The 17,461-nt window shown below is 43.9% G+C and overlaps 1 protein-coding gene across 2 annotated transcripts in view; it reads right to left on the bottom strand.

Moving 5' to 3' along the window:
* Positions 1–17,461, bottom strand: part of LOC126197644 (fatty-acid amide hydrolase 2-A-like) — a 189,194-nt gene that overhangs the window by 109,431 nt on the left and 62,302 nt on the right. Inside the window, exon 2 of one of the 2 annotated variants that reach the window (XM_049934654.1) lies at positions 16,597–16,677. The exons of the other annotated variant lie outside the window; for it this stretch is intronic. The gene's annotated coding sequence lies outside the window, so the exon portion shown is untranslated. The remainder of the gene's footprint in view (positions 1–16,596; positions 16,678–17,461) is intronic. 2 annotated transcript variants of the gene reach the window in all.

Raw genomic sequence — 17,461 nt, 5'->3', positions numbered from 1 at the left:
TTAAATCTTTCTGTGTTTCAAGGCGTACTTGTCGGTTGCGTGCAGACGAAACTGAAGTCGTTCGGCGCATTTTCATTGTTTCTTTGCTGTCCATCCAAGCGTCATTTCAGGAGAAGGCACAAACTGTGCATTGGTATGTAGAATTTAAATCGACTGTTACGGTGCAAAAATGGTTTCGTTCTGTTTACAAGAAAGTGTCACCATACGTCAAGAGGATAAATGCATCGCATAGGCACCTTCTGGACACTGGCAGCATTCTGAAGCAGCAATAGCGGCGACGGTGTGTGTCTCTGAAGTACAAGCTGGCGATGCCCGCCAGGAAGTTCCAACGAAGTCCACGCAAATCAATTCGTCAGGCTTAACGGCAACTTTAGATGTTACGTGCAACTTTTCGTGAGGTCCTCAAAAAACGGTTGCGTCTTTATTCGTACAAAGTGGGGATGCTGCAGGCCATAAAGCCCGATGACAAGCAACGGCGATATGTATTTGCATGTAAAATGCTTAACCGAATCGACAGGAATCGTGGTTTCTTGTCAAGTGTTAAGTATTTGGATGAGACACATTCCAGGTCTCTGGATCTGTACATAAGTATAACGTTCTCATTTGTGGTCACAGAGTCCAAACAGTATCAGGGAAAAGGTGCTAAATGGCCCGAAGTGAAAGTCTGATGTGGCCTCATCTGCGACAAGGTAGTTGGACCGTTCTTATTTGCCGAGGAGACTGTCACAGAGGCGACGTACCTAGACATGTTGGAGCTGATTGCTTTTCCCTAGGCTGAAGACCTGCAAACAGTCTTTGGTTTCAACAAGATGATGCTCCACTTCGCTGGTCGATGGATGCTCGGAAAACTCTAAATCCGGACTGAAGGGCCTAGAACCTCTCGGCCAACGCGGCCGGCGAACCCGACATAGTTTACGTATGGAACAGTACTGATGCATTACAACAGCGGCTCGATGTGGCGACTATCAACGTTGTTGTAGATACTGTACCTAAGACGCATGCTCCGGTACGCACCCTCTATCTGGTGTCTCTTCGGTTTCCATAGAATTAAATACACCGTTCGCGACGGTCAAGCGGTTGGATCACCTCGGCCTATCCATCTTTCACAATATCGTCTGTTGAGATATCTCCAAACCGCACGTGGTAACTGAGGTGGTGCACCATCATGCGGACACCACATTTCCTGACGGGACCATCAGTACCACAGCTTCCATGAATCGATACGTTTTGTAAGAAGATGAAGTACGAAGGACCAGTTATCTTGACTGGAAGGAGGTATGTCCCAATCATATGACCATCCAGAATACCTACTCACACCTTAATACCAAACCGGCGCTAAAGCTCCTGAACATGTGTAGCACGAAGGTTTCCGTCTGTCCAGACATAGGTGTTTCGCCAACGCAGAACACAGTCTTTAGTGCACTTACACTCATCTGTGAACAGAACTCGACGTTGAAACAGGGGTGTGTCGATGAAGCCTTGTAGGAATCACGTGCAGTAGGCAACGCGTTTTGGAAAATCGACTAGACCCTTAGCGTGTACCCTTTGTAAGTGGTAAGGATGTAATTGTTGCTCACGCATAACGTCCCAGAAGATACCGTGATTTACACCCATCGCACGTGCAATTGTTCGAGTACTCGTTGACGAGTGCTCTTAAACACGATGCAGTATGTCTTCTTCAAATTCGAGCGAGAAACACCACAGTCCTGCCTCTTCACGGTGAAGGTACCTGTTTCTCGGAGCCGCTGCATAACTTGGGCAAAAAATTTGTGCGATTGTGTGGCACGTTGGAGAAGACGTTTCTGAGAGAGCCGATTAGCAGTTCTTCCGTTACCTCGAACTTCGCCAGACACAAGGAGAACGTCTATGCATTCCCAAAATGTGTACCGAACCATGTTTATGGTATCAGAGGGATACGTAGGCATTGAACAGGTCTCGCAGTAAGGCAGACCGTCTGAAGTAGTACACTTCATCCTATCTACCCTACTGCATACGGGACTTTTCTCTTTCTCTCAGCAGACGTGGACTCGTTACACGTCTGAACTGAAAGCATCGAAAAACGGAAACAGTACGTTTCCGGGCACGGGTTCCTTTTCAAAACATTCTGTACTCACTCCCCTCTACAACTCCTAGAAATTTGTAACGGGGATTTCCGAACACTCTGCATGTAGTTAGAACAGCAGTAGGTTCAAAATTGAACCCTGTGGAACGCCGGTAGTAATTAGTCCCCATTCAGAAAAAGAGTCATCACGACAGCTGCAGTAATTATCTAACACGATCATTTGCTTTCTAACATTTAAATATGAAGTAAACCACTTACTGATTACATCTCGAAAGGCATAATCTTAAGTTTCTTCCAAAAGAATGTCAAATGCCTTAGACAGATGACAAAAGTCCCAGTAAGTGAAATATTGTCGTTCAGATATTTTAATACAAGGCCAAGTTTTGTGGAATAAAATGTTCCATGAAGGAATATTAAGGCGTGTTTCCTGCTGAAGTGTCTATTTATGTGCATAACTGGACTTGCTCAACATGCGCATTGTACCTACCAGCCGCTTAGAGCGCCCTTTCAGTGGTCGCACAAACTCTAAAATGACAGAGATAGAGATAAGTGATTGAGAGGTAGATAATCAACTAAAATTACAAATTTACAAATTACTCAACACAGAGAGGCGAGTGTGAGACGTGGGACTTAGGGAAAGCAGGAAAGATGTGGACGGGCCTAATCAGTTACCGCTGATTGCACAGAAAACACATACACTTTCTTAAAAAAAACTCTCAACAATCATTTTTAAAAGATTTTACTACACTGGCGTCTGAAAGCCTTATTAGAAAAATTTCAAGTTATTGTCGGCTGAAGGCCACAAGCAATGTTGCACACAATCAACGGCTGAAGACCTGATTAAGAAAGTTCAAAATTATTCGTCGGCTGAAGGCCACAAGCAATTTCAGAATGCACAAGGGCTGAAGGCCTGAATTACACATAAGGTGGACAATTACACTTTAAAAATACTAAAACATTTTCTAATAATCTTAATAACTTGTAACAAGCTATAGTGACGGATGAAGGCTTAACTAAAACAGGATTGAAAATTATTTGTCGGCTGAAGGCCACGAGCAATTTTACAAACAATTAACGGCTGAAGGCCTGATTAAGAAAGGATTCAAAATTATTGGGGGCTGAAAGCCGCAAGCAGTTTTCAGAATACTTAGCGGCTGAAGGCCTGAATTACAAGTCAGGAAGGCAGTTGCATGTTAAAATACTAAAACATTTTTTTAAAACAATCTTAACCAACTGTAACAGGCTATAGTGACGGATGAAGGCCTTATTAAGAGAAAATTGAAAATAATTTGTCGACTGAAGGCCACAAGCAGTGTTATAAGCAATTAACGGCTGAAGGCCGGAATTACAAATGGGGAAGGCAATAACATGTTAAAACATTAGGGTAAATTTTAAAGAATTATGACAATTTGTCCAAATAAGACGGAGTGATCCGCAGACAGTGCTCCCTGGATCGACCTGAGGAAGGTGACTACAGCTGTAAGCGGTGAGACAGACAGCCAAGAATTGTACTCACGTAACAGAATGGCAACTCACACTAGGGGTAGCTTAAGTGCCGACCGACTAAGTAACCAATCCGCCTATGCCCTCGCGCTGCACGGACCTACTCGTTGCTGCGCCCCAACCGAACAGATTTCCGTTCGCGACTCCTCACCAAATCCAGTACGCAGACAGCATAAAAATAACTGCTCATTCAAAACCAGAAGATACACACGGATGCGGGAAAAACAGTTCCACTAATAACTCAACAAATCTAAAACCAGTCATTGTGAAACAACACGGACGAATTATAAGTCGGCACAAACACAGAGAAGCCAGAAGCGGTCGGAAGACCAAATGCACGTCGTCCGCTGCGGCGACCGATCGAACGACCAACAAACGGTCGTCCCCACTCAAGTCAGACACGGGAAAGACCCCAGTATAAATCGTCGACTGACAACTTATTGCCATGAGGTCACTTCGACGGGCGGACACACATACAGAGACACACACAAGTGAAAGTTGCACTACTCAGATATCACGGTCCATTCAACTAAAACTCGCTGAATCCGGTCCTTGACGTGGTCGTGCAATCTCGCGACCACATCCTTCCGTCGGACAGTGCATGTGTGTCGCCAGTGGTCGGGCGACTACTGGCTGTCCGGACCTCACTGCTGCCCATCCCCAGCTCTCCTCAGTCGACACACGACGACCCTGAAATACTAGAGGCCGCTCCAAAGATGGTACCACAGTACGCGCTATCGATAAGAGCTGCTGCTGCCACTCACGGAGACACAAGGCGAGCAAACGTAGTGGCGCCAGTGAACACACTAAGAAAACGAGACGCCACTATCGCTATTACAAGATGCCAAGCAATGAACGGCATCAACGCGAGCCGCACACGGCTCAGAGTGGACTTGATAGGATTCTTCATAGAGTATGCGATATAATGTGCTGCACGTACAACAGTAGTTAGTCGTAGGTCGCAGGAGGAACGAAGCGTTACAAGTGATTGGAAAAATGCACCAGTCATTCTGGTTTTCACGAAGGGCCATCCAAAATGATAATTCGTTGATGTTAGTCTGTTGTACAATTTTAGGACACGTTTTATGCCCACATATTATGCACTGAGTGGAAACCGATTCAATATGAATTCAGCAAACAACGATCTTGGGGAACGCAGCTCGTCCAAAACACCCAGAAGTTAGTAGATATTGGCGATCAGATTGATTTCGCATTCCTTCACTTCATCTATGGATTCTATGCAGTTCAACAATATCGCACAATTGTGCAAAACACGAGCATACGAAATCAGACCAGCTTTGAGACTGGACTAAAGAGTTTCTAGAGAATAGAGGCCGAGCGCTTCTAGACGCTTCAGTCTGGAACCGCGCGACAGCTACGGTCGCAGGTTCTAATCCTGCCCCCTCGGGCATGGATGTGTGTGATGTCCTTAGATTAGTTAGGTTTAAGTAGTTCTAAGTTCTAGGGGACTGATGACCTCAGATGTTAAGTCCCATAGTGCTCAGAGCCATTTTTTTTTTTTTTTTTTTAGAAAATAGAACACAGTATGTCGTTTGTAAATGAGACGTCTCCAGATATAAAAAGTAATTTCAGGTATGTCCCATTGTTGTTGTATACTGTATAGGACCATTGCTGTTCGCAATACACTCTCTGATCAAAAGTATATGGAAACCCCTCATTAATGAATTGACCACCAGATGTCACGATAGGTGACCCGTCAATATAAAAAGAGGCGGGCAGTACTGTGTTGTCGTTAGAGAACGTATAATAGCAGAATATCAATGACTTCGAAACTGCACTAGTCATTGGATCTCAACTGCCGGCCAGGATGGCCGAGCGGTTCCAGGCGCTACAGTCTGGAACCGCGCGACCGCTACGGTTGCAGATTCGAATCCTGCCTCGAGCATGGATGTGTGTGATGTCCTTAGGTTAGTTAGGTTTAAGTAGTTCTAAGTTCTAGGAGACTGATGACCTCAGAAGTTAAGTCCCATAGTGCTCAGAGCCATTTGAACCATTTTGATCTCAACCTTTCCAAAAGTTGTCCAAGTCGACAGTTGGCTGTATGACTGAAAACGCGAAGGAATAACCATAATAAATCAAGACCAGGTAGACCTCATGTGCAGACGGACAGGGACTGTCGAGAATTGTGTAGTATGGCGGTAAAAAATCGCATGAAATCAGCGGAAGGAATCATTCGTGATTTCCAAAGTGCCACTAGCAGTCCAGCCTGCGCAGTGATTGTGTTTGGAGTTAAAAGGAATGGAGTAGAATGGGGTAGCGGCTTCTCATAAGCCACATATTTCTCTAGTCAGTGCTAAACAACGCTTGAGGTGGTGTAAAGAGTGATGGCACTGTACAGTATATGATTGCAAACGAGTGATTTGGAGTGATCAATCACGACTAGGAGTCCGGATACTTTTGATCAGATGTATTAGATATAAATTGTAAGTGGGCTGCTTCTGTGTTGGCAGCGCTGTGTAGCGCTTTGCATTGGGTCTCTGACTGCGCATTCTTTGTAAGACACTCTGTGGCTGGTCGGACTCGTTGTTGGAAGTTAATCGCCAGTACTGTTGGGCAGTTGGAAGTTAGTCGCCAGCAGTGATGGAAGTACTGTTGGGCGGTAGGAGGTAAACAGCCAGCAGTGATGGATATTAGATGTGATAAGTTAGCATTGATGGAGGGTAGAGGTCTGAGGAGTTAGCGTAGGCTAACGATCTGTACATGCTCGACTTGGAGGTTGAATATTATTCATGATTATGTAGCTTTGTACTAGATGTCAATGACGATTTATATTCGTGTCTGAAATGGACGTCACGTTATTAAGGTAAAAAAATACATTATTTGGTTTGCAAGAAAATCTTTCTTTTGCTAACCACATGCCTATTAGTAGTTGATTGCTTTAGTAGTTAGAATCTTTTATTTAGCTGGCAGTATTGACGCTCGCTATATTGCAGAAATGTATAGATTATTGTTAGGATTTCTTTTTAGTCAGGGGCATTCTTTTAAATTAATTATTTGAAGTCAGGTTATCTTTTTTTGAGCAGTCAGATTGCGTTGCGCTAGGAAATTGTGGGTCTCAGTCATTCGCCAATTTAAGTACAGCCACACTCATTTAAATAAATAAGTTTCAAAGTGACCGAATGAATAATGTTAGAAGCTCCATGAGGCTTTTTGTGGGTGATGGTGTTGTATACAGCGTGTACAAACTCTAGGAGTGAAAAAGGTCTAATGAGCTTATGTCTGGAAATGCATGGTTTCCGTGCTAGAGACCATTTATTCAATCATACTTTGGTACAGAGACAGCGGTCTAATACGCGCTGTACCATGCAGCCACAGTTACAGAATGCACTGTTTCCTCCTAGATGGTCATACTGTTCCTCATACGCCATGCCCTAGTGCCCTCTCCAGCCATAGAACTTGGTACTGTTGTGTCCGATTCACCTCTCTTGCTGACTCACCTTTTAGTGGGCGTGATACAGCGTTGTACACAATGGTTCCGTATTCGAACCGGGAACTTGCTGACATTTTGTTTTCTTACGGAAAGGCAAAGGGCAACGGGCGGCGGAAATCAAGGTTGTATCAGGAGACCTATCCTCGCCGACAACAACCACAGCATTCAGTGTTTGCATCAATGTTTCGCCGTTTATCCGGAAGGGTCGTTTCAGAAGCAGAAAATCATGAAGGACGTACTCGAAATGTTCGGACACCAAATTTGGTCGAAAATGTGATTAACACTGTGGAAGGCGACAGCCGTGACAGTACCAGGCAGTTGCCTCCCCCCCCCCCCCCCCCCCCAACGCAGGGTAAGCAAGACGATTGTGTAGAACATTCTCCATGATACTTGTTACTATTCCTTATCACTTACAGCGTGTGCAGGGCTTGCTAGCAACAAACATTCCAAATCGAGAGCAGTTTTGTCACTAGTTTCTTCACCAGACGACCACGATTCCGGGATTTGTGTCATCCATCCTATTCACGGATGAGATCATCTTTACGCGGAGTTGTATCTTGATCTTCTATAACAGTCATCTGTGGGATAGTGTGCAGAACCCCCAGGTTATGGTGACAGTGACTCATCAGCATCAGTGCAGCCGGAATGCGTGGGCCGGGATAACTGACGACCCTAATTTGGAACCGGTCTTCCTTTCACGTCATGTAACAGGCCGAAACTATCGGCGTAGCTTGCGGGTGACTTTGCCCTCCCTGTTGTAAAAAGTGCCATTGATGATTCGAGGGGTTATGTGGCTGCTATATGATGGTCCTCCAGCCCACTTTGCCCTTAACTTCCGGACGCATCCCAACCATGGATCGGACAAGCGCATCCAGTTGCATAGCCTCCTCTTTCACCGAATATCAACCCGTGCGATTTCGGGATATGGGGCCCTCTCAAAAGTATCGTGTATGCAGAGCCCATTCCAGATGTGGAGACACAGGAGCAGCGTATTCATGTTGCTTTTGACACTGTTCGGATTCGGTCTGGCCGATTTGAACGTACGAGACAGAACATGGTACAGCGCGTACACACATGCGTTGAGGCACATGAAAATTATTTTCAACACATACTGTATGTAACTGTGGCTGCATGGTACAGCGCGAATTAGACCGCAGCCTCTGTAATAAAGTACCGGTATGACTGAATAAATGGTCTCTAGCATGTAAGTCATGCTTTTCCGGACATAAGCTCATTATACCGTTTTTGTTCCTTATCCTCTCATCGATCAATCTCTAGAGTTTGTACACGGTTGAAAAAATCACCCTGTATAGAATGTCACAACCCAAGAAAATTGTAGTGAAACGCAAGAAGATCTGTAGAGGATTGACGACTGGCGCCGGCATTGACAGTTGATCCTCAATACCAACAATTATGTCGTAAGTAGGCGGAGAGAGATTCGTTATACGGTTTCTTAACTGGAAACATTCACAACCGTTAAATATCTGGTGGTATGTGTACAGAGCGATTTAACGTGTAGTGACCACGTAAAACTAATCATAGGAAAGGCAGAAGTCATGCTGAATTCATCGAGAGAATCCTCAGGTATTGTAGTTCACCCGAAGGAAGTAGCTTACAATATCCTCTGCTTCTCAGTCTGAAACTTTAGAAGAAATGAGGAATTGCAGAAGATTCAAAGAAGACCAGCACATTTCATCACGGGTTCGTTTAGTGAGTGCGAAAGCGTCGCAGAGATGCTCTTCATCCAACTCCACTGGCAGACGCTACAAAGATGGCGCTGTGCATTGTAGCGTGACTTACGGATAAAATTACGGGGACGTACGTTCCTAGGAGAGTCAACTAGCATATTGCCATCTCCTACACACACCTCACGAAAAGACCACAACGAGATTGGAGCTCATACGGAGACTTCCCAACAGGCTTACCAATTTCCCGCGCAGCATTCAGGGCTGGACCAGGAAAGGGGAAATGTAATGATACATAATTGGTACCCGTTGCCACACACCATAAGGTGACTTGTGAAATATAAATGTAGATATAGATGTTAGTAAACTTACTTGCGATTATTTGAATGGTTAAAAGAACAGAAAATAATTCGTAAAGTAGTCAAACAGCCGATATTCAGCAACGACTTTCAACGGCCAAATCATAAGCACATGAACTGCAGTGAAACGTGGGCGTTATCTCGTAAGGGCAAAGTCGAAACCTCATTATGTGACAGCAGAAAGTAATCGTGACTTATTAACCGAGCTTGGCTGAATTTTCCTACCATGATAAAACCTGACTCATATCGCTTGACAATACAATGATATCTCACGGTGAGGAGGCCAGTGTATTTTAGGTTATCAGATTGTTTATGTAGGACAGGTCAGAGGCCGTGCTGCGAATAAGCGTTCCGCCAACGATTGGAGAAAGGAAAGCACTTCATGGACGATACGACCTTGTGTACTGGGCAGATAAATACATGAAAATGTGGCGCTCTCGCTTCTGCAGTGGATGTACCCAAATCCGTGCCCCAGGCTAGAAGCCTCGGACATATGCTGCCTATGTAAAATGCAGTCGTGAAAGCACGTGTTTAGACGCCCAAGTCTAACGGAAGACGAGCCGGTTTTGAGTAGTTTGTTTGTTGCTCGTTCCTCAGATAAGATGCACAGTGTGGAATAAATCGGAACGTTGCAAAATCAACAGATCATACAAATTTCTCAAGAGATTTCATTCCTACATCCTGGGTAATTACACAGTACCACTTAAGCGTATTTATTTAGTCGTTGTCAAATATTAATTTTAAAAGTAAATTCATCAGTACTGTACAAGGACTTGTTGAACAAATGTGAGATTACTTTATTTCTAAAAGTATTTTGATTATTACACAACTCATGAACACTGAATGTACAATGGTAGATTATTATGGTTGCGCCAATTCACCCCTTTCTGAACCATGTTAATGCTGTGCAGCAGTAGTGTAGACAAACCTCCCATATCATATTACGTTTACTAAAATTACTCTAGTTTTTAAACTGTGATTGACTGTTGACAAGATACTTCATAAGGGATTAAGTGTAGTGTGAGGCAATGACACTTTATTACCCATAATGAGCATTTTCGTCCATAGAAAGGAGTTATCGCAGACTTTAAAATTATATATCATGATTTAGAGCAGGGCCGACCAGAAATTCTGCACGCGTGCGGTGCTCCTGCACATGTGCAACTTCCGGGTCACAGCGTGCACGCCGCAGCCGTCAGCGTTCATGTAGTGCATGTTTCTGCGCACAGATGTCGCTTTATCCACTTGCTGGGATTGTACCAGCGAATTCTAGTGCTCTTTCCACAGCTTGCAAGCCAACCATGGGAAGGTATTCCGCGTATTAAACATTGCTGTCACTGCTCATTGAGACGTCTACTTTTATGTTAACAGTTTGACCCAGTAAGACAAGCATTACAGTTAACAACCGTGGGTTTTTATTAAGGCAGCTTGACTGACGGCACGTAAATACGTGTAATGTTTCTGAGCTAGTATTTAAGAAAGAGAGCAATGACTTCGTTAGTGTTTGTGCCCAGTGCCGCCGTTTTTTCTTGTTGTTTCGTCGAGTGTGAACGGCTTCATTTTTTTTTTTTTTTAACTATTGTATCTCCTGTTTTTTAAACCGCCATTCTGTTACTTGTCTGTCTCCCTTTCTTTTTTATTGTACTGCCTATGGCTGAAGAGCGGAGTACACTGTTCCGCTGCCAGCCCACCTTTGTATGGGGTGTTAAAATTACAATAAAGAAAAAAAAAATTAGCGACTTCCAGCGAACCTTATTCATGATTTCAAATAACATTAAACTAATGCAAGGTCTCCTATAACTAATTCTCGGTGCCCTGAGTTACACCCACATAATTTCTGTCTCACTGATCTTTGAACAGAATGATAACCGCAGACCTCTCGATGATGACCTGTTATTTCAGTACCATTATTGCTATATCTTTCATCAGTTCCGTCTGAAATGTGCATAATAACCGACAATTAGATGAATGTTATGTTTTATCGACTTCAGTTGAGCGTAGCCCTTCACACATTAATAAAAAGCCCTAAATGTAAGTATACATTGGAACAATCGGTTTAATGACCAATTTTCCTTATAATAATGTAACATGGAGCAGAATGAGGCAATAATGCACAATTAGTTAACAGTAATTTTTAATTATGAAAGGAATAAATCCGAACACGTTTATCACTGGTCATGGGAAATGACATAGTTAAAATCGTGCGCAAAAGCATGGCTCATTGACAAACGCAAGCAGTTGCGAAGATTTTCATCACTTATGCTTCATCGAAACCTTGATTTATTCATTTTCATCACCGAGAAAAATCTTTCACAAACAAGCTCTTGCTTGTACCACATAAACAGGGAAGTGGAGCCGCCGCCGTTCATTTAGGACACATGTCTACCTGTAATAACAGATGTCGCTGTTGCTCGCTGTCGCACACGTGCGCACATGTGCAGCACTTCCGCACGTCTGCACACTGTGCAGCGTTTGGCCGGCCCTGATTTAGAGGAATGAATCAAGTTACTGTTTTATTCAAATTTAGCGACTGCCCATCTGCAAAGAATAAATCAAAAATTTTCAACACGTTTGTGTTTCCGGTATTGTATTACATCCTGTAGGTTTCATTGCATTTCCAGGGTCATAAATGTAGGTAATTCATGTCTTGAATAAATTATGTAGAATTATTTTCTGTAACAAAAGTTGGCATAATAGTAACCCCTGTGGCACAGCAAGAATTATTTCCACGTATAGTGTATATTCTGATTCCTTGTGAACGTTCCGCAATTATCTTAAAGTCTTTGACTGGCTTTTACTAAGCAGGCAAAACTAAAACGAAGGACTCATTACATGTCAATGCAGTGTTTCAAATTACCGAATAGAATACTTTGGACGATTCATAGAAAAATCTGTCAGCGACGTCTGTCATTTAAATGCTTACTGAATTCGAAATTGGAGTCTTCTTGGGAGACATGGTTCTGAAATTGAAAGTGAGTTTGACTAAGTAGCTCTAGCGCAGGAAATGACATGTTTTGGTGGTAAGGTCTTATGGGACCATACAGCGGAGGTCATCGGTCTCTAAGCCTACACACTACTTAAACTAATTTACGCTATGGACAACACACGCACCCATGCCCGAGGGAGGACTCGAACCTCCGACGGAGGGAGCCGTACGGACCGTCAGAAGGCGCCTAAGACCGCGCGGCTAACAAGTTTTATTTCCTAGTGATGCCTTTGGGTCTTTGCCGTGACAACTATATGGCTAAGTGCACCATCGTCGATTAAAAAGCAAGATGACCGAAGGTCTCATGATCACGGTTAAAGCTTCACCACAATTAAGTTGTCTTTCCGCTGCATCGGCCCTAAATACCGATTAGCAAGTCACGTTCAGCTAACCGTGAATTTGACCACAGTTAAGTTCGTGTGTTTCAAAGGGAAGAGTCCATTACACATTCAGTCACTCTCTGTGGAACATACATGCGCTATTCAGTTTGTTGTCGTAACGAGATTATTGTTACTGCGCTATGGAGAGCAGGAAAAGGAATCCTAATTTCTCAAAATTTGAAACTGGCATCTTTTAGAGCTGGCCAGCTGTAATGCTAAAATTTTAGAACGCAAAAGAAAGAAAAAACGGACAAGCGTAGCGTTAAGATTTTGGATTCATCGATGGCTGGAGCAGCCAATAATGCTGTACAACGATCTGACATTCATGCCAGAAGATGTTATTCGGTCACTCAATTATATCTTCATCCCATTTTTGGTTTTAAATGAATGCAGTTAAAATGCAGTGTCTAATGTCATTTTGCACATGCATAATATCAACATTCCCGAGGTTGCATTAGCTACTATCTCTCTGAAGTAAAGTCTCCATCATGTAAATTTTATGAAAAGAGGTTCGTTTCGTAATTTCATTTGATTGGAAGAGAAGATTTTTTTCGTAGTTGCTCTTCATCACTGAAAAATATATACGCCGACAAGATACAAACATGAATCTGTCCATAAAACCAAGAGACAGGTGTGTATATTTTACACGAAGTTTCATAATAACAAAAAGTTCCAGTGTGTAATTTGTGTTTTGTTTCTGACACAGACTGACAGTCACGTTAAGATTTCTGGCCACTAGGATAATATTCCATACGTTGGTCTTTGCATCAATAATTGCAGCAGATACATTATTTATAATAAACAATATCGACTACTGCAGGTAATGCTTCTATTACATTAAGAAGAAAGATACATAATCTATTAGAAAACAGAAGGTGAAAATAAATAATTGGAAGGAAATGGACGCGAATCTGCTACCTTCACCTTTGCAGCTGTAAAAGCGATCAATAAACCTACGGCTTCAACAGAACAGCCCCCTCTCCGTATCGGTATACACTGTGTAAGGACCTTATCTGAAAAAGTCAACATTCGATATTTACCTACGACACGCTTTCGATAGCATTGAAATGCAGTGTACGAACGACTCAGGAAATCCATCCAGTACGCTGAAACCATCCATGATGGAGTGTAATTCTGCTAAAGAAGGAAAATCTTTGTATTGTGGAGACGCTGATGGTATGATCCCCGATACATCACTGACAGTTCTTCGTGCTGTTGTACTATGTATGTTAGCACTGACACCAGTAACTAATTCAGCAGTTGCATATGTCCTTATGTCGATACACGTCTGTTCATGGACGATACGTGGTTATTCATAAGTCGGAAATTCCAACCTCTGGCTGATTTGACCTCATATCCACACACTGTTTCTTTTGAACGGCGAAATCTCTCTTCAAATGTCCTGTTCCCGTAATATTCGAAACTATTTCCCCTTTCCACAATTACACCTCTACGGTCGCGGCGACAATTTACATGGTCAAGATACAACATTTTTCATCTTCTGTGTCATCTAAAACATCAAAGCGTGCCGCCATTTTAACACTTACGTGTTTATTTTATTCTCAAATGGTTCTGAGCACTATGGGACTAAACATCTCAGGTCATCAGTCCCCTAGAACTTAGAACTACTTAAACCTAACTAACCTAAGGACATCACACACATCCATGCCCGAGGCTGGATTCGAACCTGCGACCGTAGCGGTCACGCGGTACCAGACTGAAGCATCTAGAACCGCTCGGCCACACCGGTCGGCTATTTTATTCTCACCGCGATCAGTTCAAGATAAACGAGTCTCCGACCTCGGTCAACTTTAACCGTCGTCAACTCGTTCGTCTAACTGCAAATTGGTTTGATGCAGCGAATTTTGCATGTCCAGGGTTAAATGCTCACTTCAGTGTGGTTAAGATTTAATCGACGTTGATGCAGTCGGCCCTATGCACTCTAAGAATGCTGCACCGGTCTAATCTGTGCGCGGAAAAAAATATAGTACTGTGCTGCTTAAGTTAGACAGGGGAAGTGGAAGGTGAATGTATTCTGGGAGCCGACCAAGTACACAACTACCATGTTTATGGTGCCATGATGAAGAACGAGAAGAGACCCATGGCCCCGGTGGCTAACTCCCCCTGCCGAGTGTTGGAACCGTCCTCGTCTAGATTCTACAACGAGACCGGTCTACACTCAAGCTCATAACTCGACATTAGTATGGGATATGATCACCATGCACACGTACACAGGCCGCACAGCGGGTTGGCATACTCTGGATCAGGTGGTCGAGCAGCTGGTGGGGTATAGCCTCCCATTCTTGCACCAGTGCCTGTCGGAGCTCCTGAAGTGTCCTAGGGGTTTGAAGACTTGCAGCGATACTTCGACCGAGAGCATCCCAGACGTGCTCGATGGGGTTTAGGTCTGGAGAACAGGCAGGCCACTCCATGCGCCTGATATCTTCTGTTTCAAGGTACTCCTCCACGATGGCAGCTCAGTGGGGCCGTGCGTTATCATCCATCAGGGGGAAGGTGGGACCCACTGCACCCCTGAAATGGCAGACATACTGGTGCAAAATTACGTCCCGATACACCTGAACTGTTACTGTTCCTCTGTCAAAGACATGCAGGGGTGTAGGTGCACCAATCATAATCCCACCCCACATCATCAAACCACGACCTCCACGCAGGTGGCCGGCCGGAGTGGTCGAGCGATTCTAGGCGCTACAGTCTGGAACCGCGCGACCGCTACGGTCGTAAGTTCGAATCCTGCCTCGGGCATGGATGTGTGAGATGTCCTTAGGTTAGTTAGGTTTAAGTAGTTCTAAGTTCTAGGGGACTGATGACCTTAAAAGTTAAGTCCCATAGTGCTCAGAGCCATTTGAACCATTTGAACCTCCAAGCAGGTCCCTTTCAAGGACATTAAGGGGTTGGTATCTGGTTCCTGGTTCAAACCAGATTAAAACCCGGCGAGAATCACTGTTCAGACTATACCTGAACTCGTCCGTGAACATACCCTGGGACCACTGTTCCAATTACCATGTACTTTGTTCTTGACACCAGGCTTTATGGGCTCTCCTCTGACCAGGGATCAGTGGAATGCACCTTGCAGGTCACCGGGCGAATAAACCATGTCTCTTCAGTTGTCTGTAGATTGTGTGCCTGGCGACAACTGTTCCAGTGGCTGCGGTAAAGTCCTGAGCAAGGCTACCTGCAGTACTCCGTGGCCGACTGTGGGCACTGATAGTGATATATAGGTCTTCTTGTGGTGTTTTACACTGTGGACGTCCCATACTGTAGCACCTGGACGCGTTTCCTGTCTGCTGGAATCGTTGCCATAATCCTGAGATCACACTTTGTGGCACACGGAAGGCCCGTGCTACGACCTGCTGTGTTTGACCAATCTAGAGGCGCGCTAGTATTCTACCCCTCATAACGTCATCAATATGTGTTCTTTGAGTCATTTTCAACACACAGTCACCATTAACACGTCTGAAAACGTCTGCACACTTACTCGCTGCACCGTACTCTGACATGCACCAACACACCTCTGCGTATGTGGACGGCTGCCAGTGCCACCGTGCGACGACCGCAGGTCAAATGCACCGCACGGTCACACCCCGAAGTGATTTAAACCCGCAAACCGCCCACTAGAGCGTTATTTCACTATGTATCAGCATTATCCTTAATTTATGAGCATGAGTGTAGTACGAGGAAGCGACAGAGAAAAACTGAGCGACACTATTCTGACAGTGTTCTGCAGAGATTGTAGAACGACGCCGAAATCACCAGCGAGTCAAACGGCATAATTTACTGCAAATACCGTGACAAGCAAACAAGCTAAATTTTATAGCAATTGCGAAGAACGTGGTTTTTCGATCACACTCTGCAGCGCAATGATAGAATACACTAAATCTTTAGCAGCATCACAGATAATCATTGCTAGAATCGTGTGAAAATGAATCGTGTAATGAATAAAAAGTATGTTTTTCAGACTCCAGAAGGGGGCAAGTGTACCCTCCTGTCTCCCTCCTCCCCCACTCCCACCGTCAATCCCCTCTTCCCCACCTTCCCCTCCTTGTAAATGACTCTGAATCACATTTCTGCTACAAAACAACTGTGCAATACAAGCTAATGTTTCATTTCACATAACCTCTATGTCGATACGATATTAAATTCTGAACTTACCGGTGCTCGATTTGGCTGTTGCCCGCCTTCGCTGGCTTCCAAAACTGCACGAACCGTTTGCTTTATGGCTTTAAAGGTAATCTGTAAGGAAACGATTGCGTCAAGTGAACTAAATGTATTTAATGTACTAAAATGGCCTCCCATTGCATGCCATCTCACAATACATTATTGTTTTACCTAAAAGTGCAAGGAAACAGAAGTGTGTGCAATCTTACTGTCGGTTCATTACGTCTGATACAGAAATTATGCGAAAATCACATAACGAGTTGACCTAAGAATAATTGTAAGCAACAGTTAACTACTAGTGCGCCTTTCATTGCGGATAATTTAAAAAGTTGACTGATAAGCCACCTACCAAAACGTGGATAGCTGTGTCTCAGGGCTATGAATACGTGCCATACATTACACCACTACAATGCACAGCATCGTAATTTGGTCCCCACAGTCTAAAGAACTTATTCTAGATTAAGCTGTTGCATGTGACGTGAACAGCAGAGGTAACTGGAACAGTGACTGCTTGGTGTGGAAATGTAGATGTGCAGCTTAGCAAATGTCGTACATAGGTCAAAAAGCACATTCCAGCCCGATAAACAAATCGCGATGTTGTCTTTCGTGTATCTTCTAATTAAGTTCTATTGAGATGGGAATCTTCGACTTTGGACATCACTGATAAAACTGAAGACTGGTTCAAAGTTCACTCAGCAATATTCAGATCGTATATGAAGTTCGTCAGGTTGTGCGTGAGTCTCTATGCCTATTGGTTGCTTTAAAAACTAGGCATACCGCACAGAAGTGAGTTAGAAACTCATTTAGCCTCTCGTAAATTTTCCGAAGCGAATATATTTCAAGAAGAGAACAGTAATCT

Source organism: Schistocerca nitens, chromosome 1 (assembly GCF_023898315.1).
Source record: "Schistocerca nitens isolate TAMUIC-IGC-003100 chromosome 1, iqSchNite1.1, whole genome shotgun sequence".
NCBI classification, from domain to species: Eukaryota; Metazoa; Arthropoda; class Insecta; order Orthoptera; family Acrididae; genus Schistocerca; species Schistocerca nitens.
Note: the sequence above shows the minus strand (reverse complement) of the source record. Positions and strands in the feature narration are given on the sequence as shown.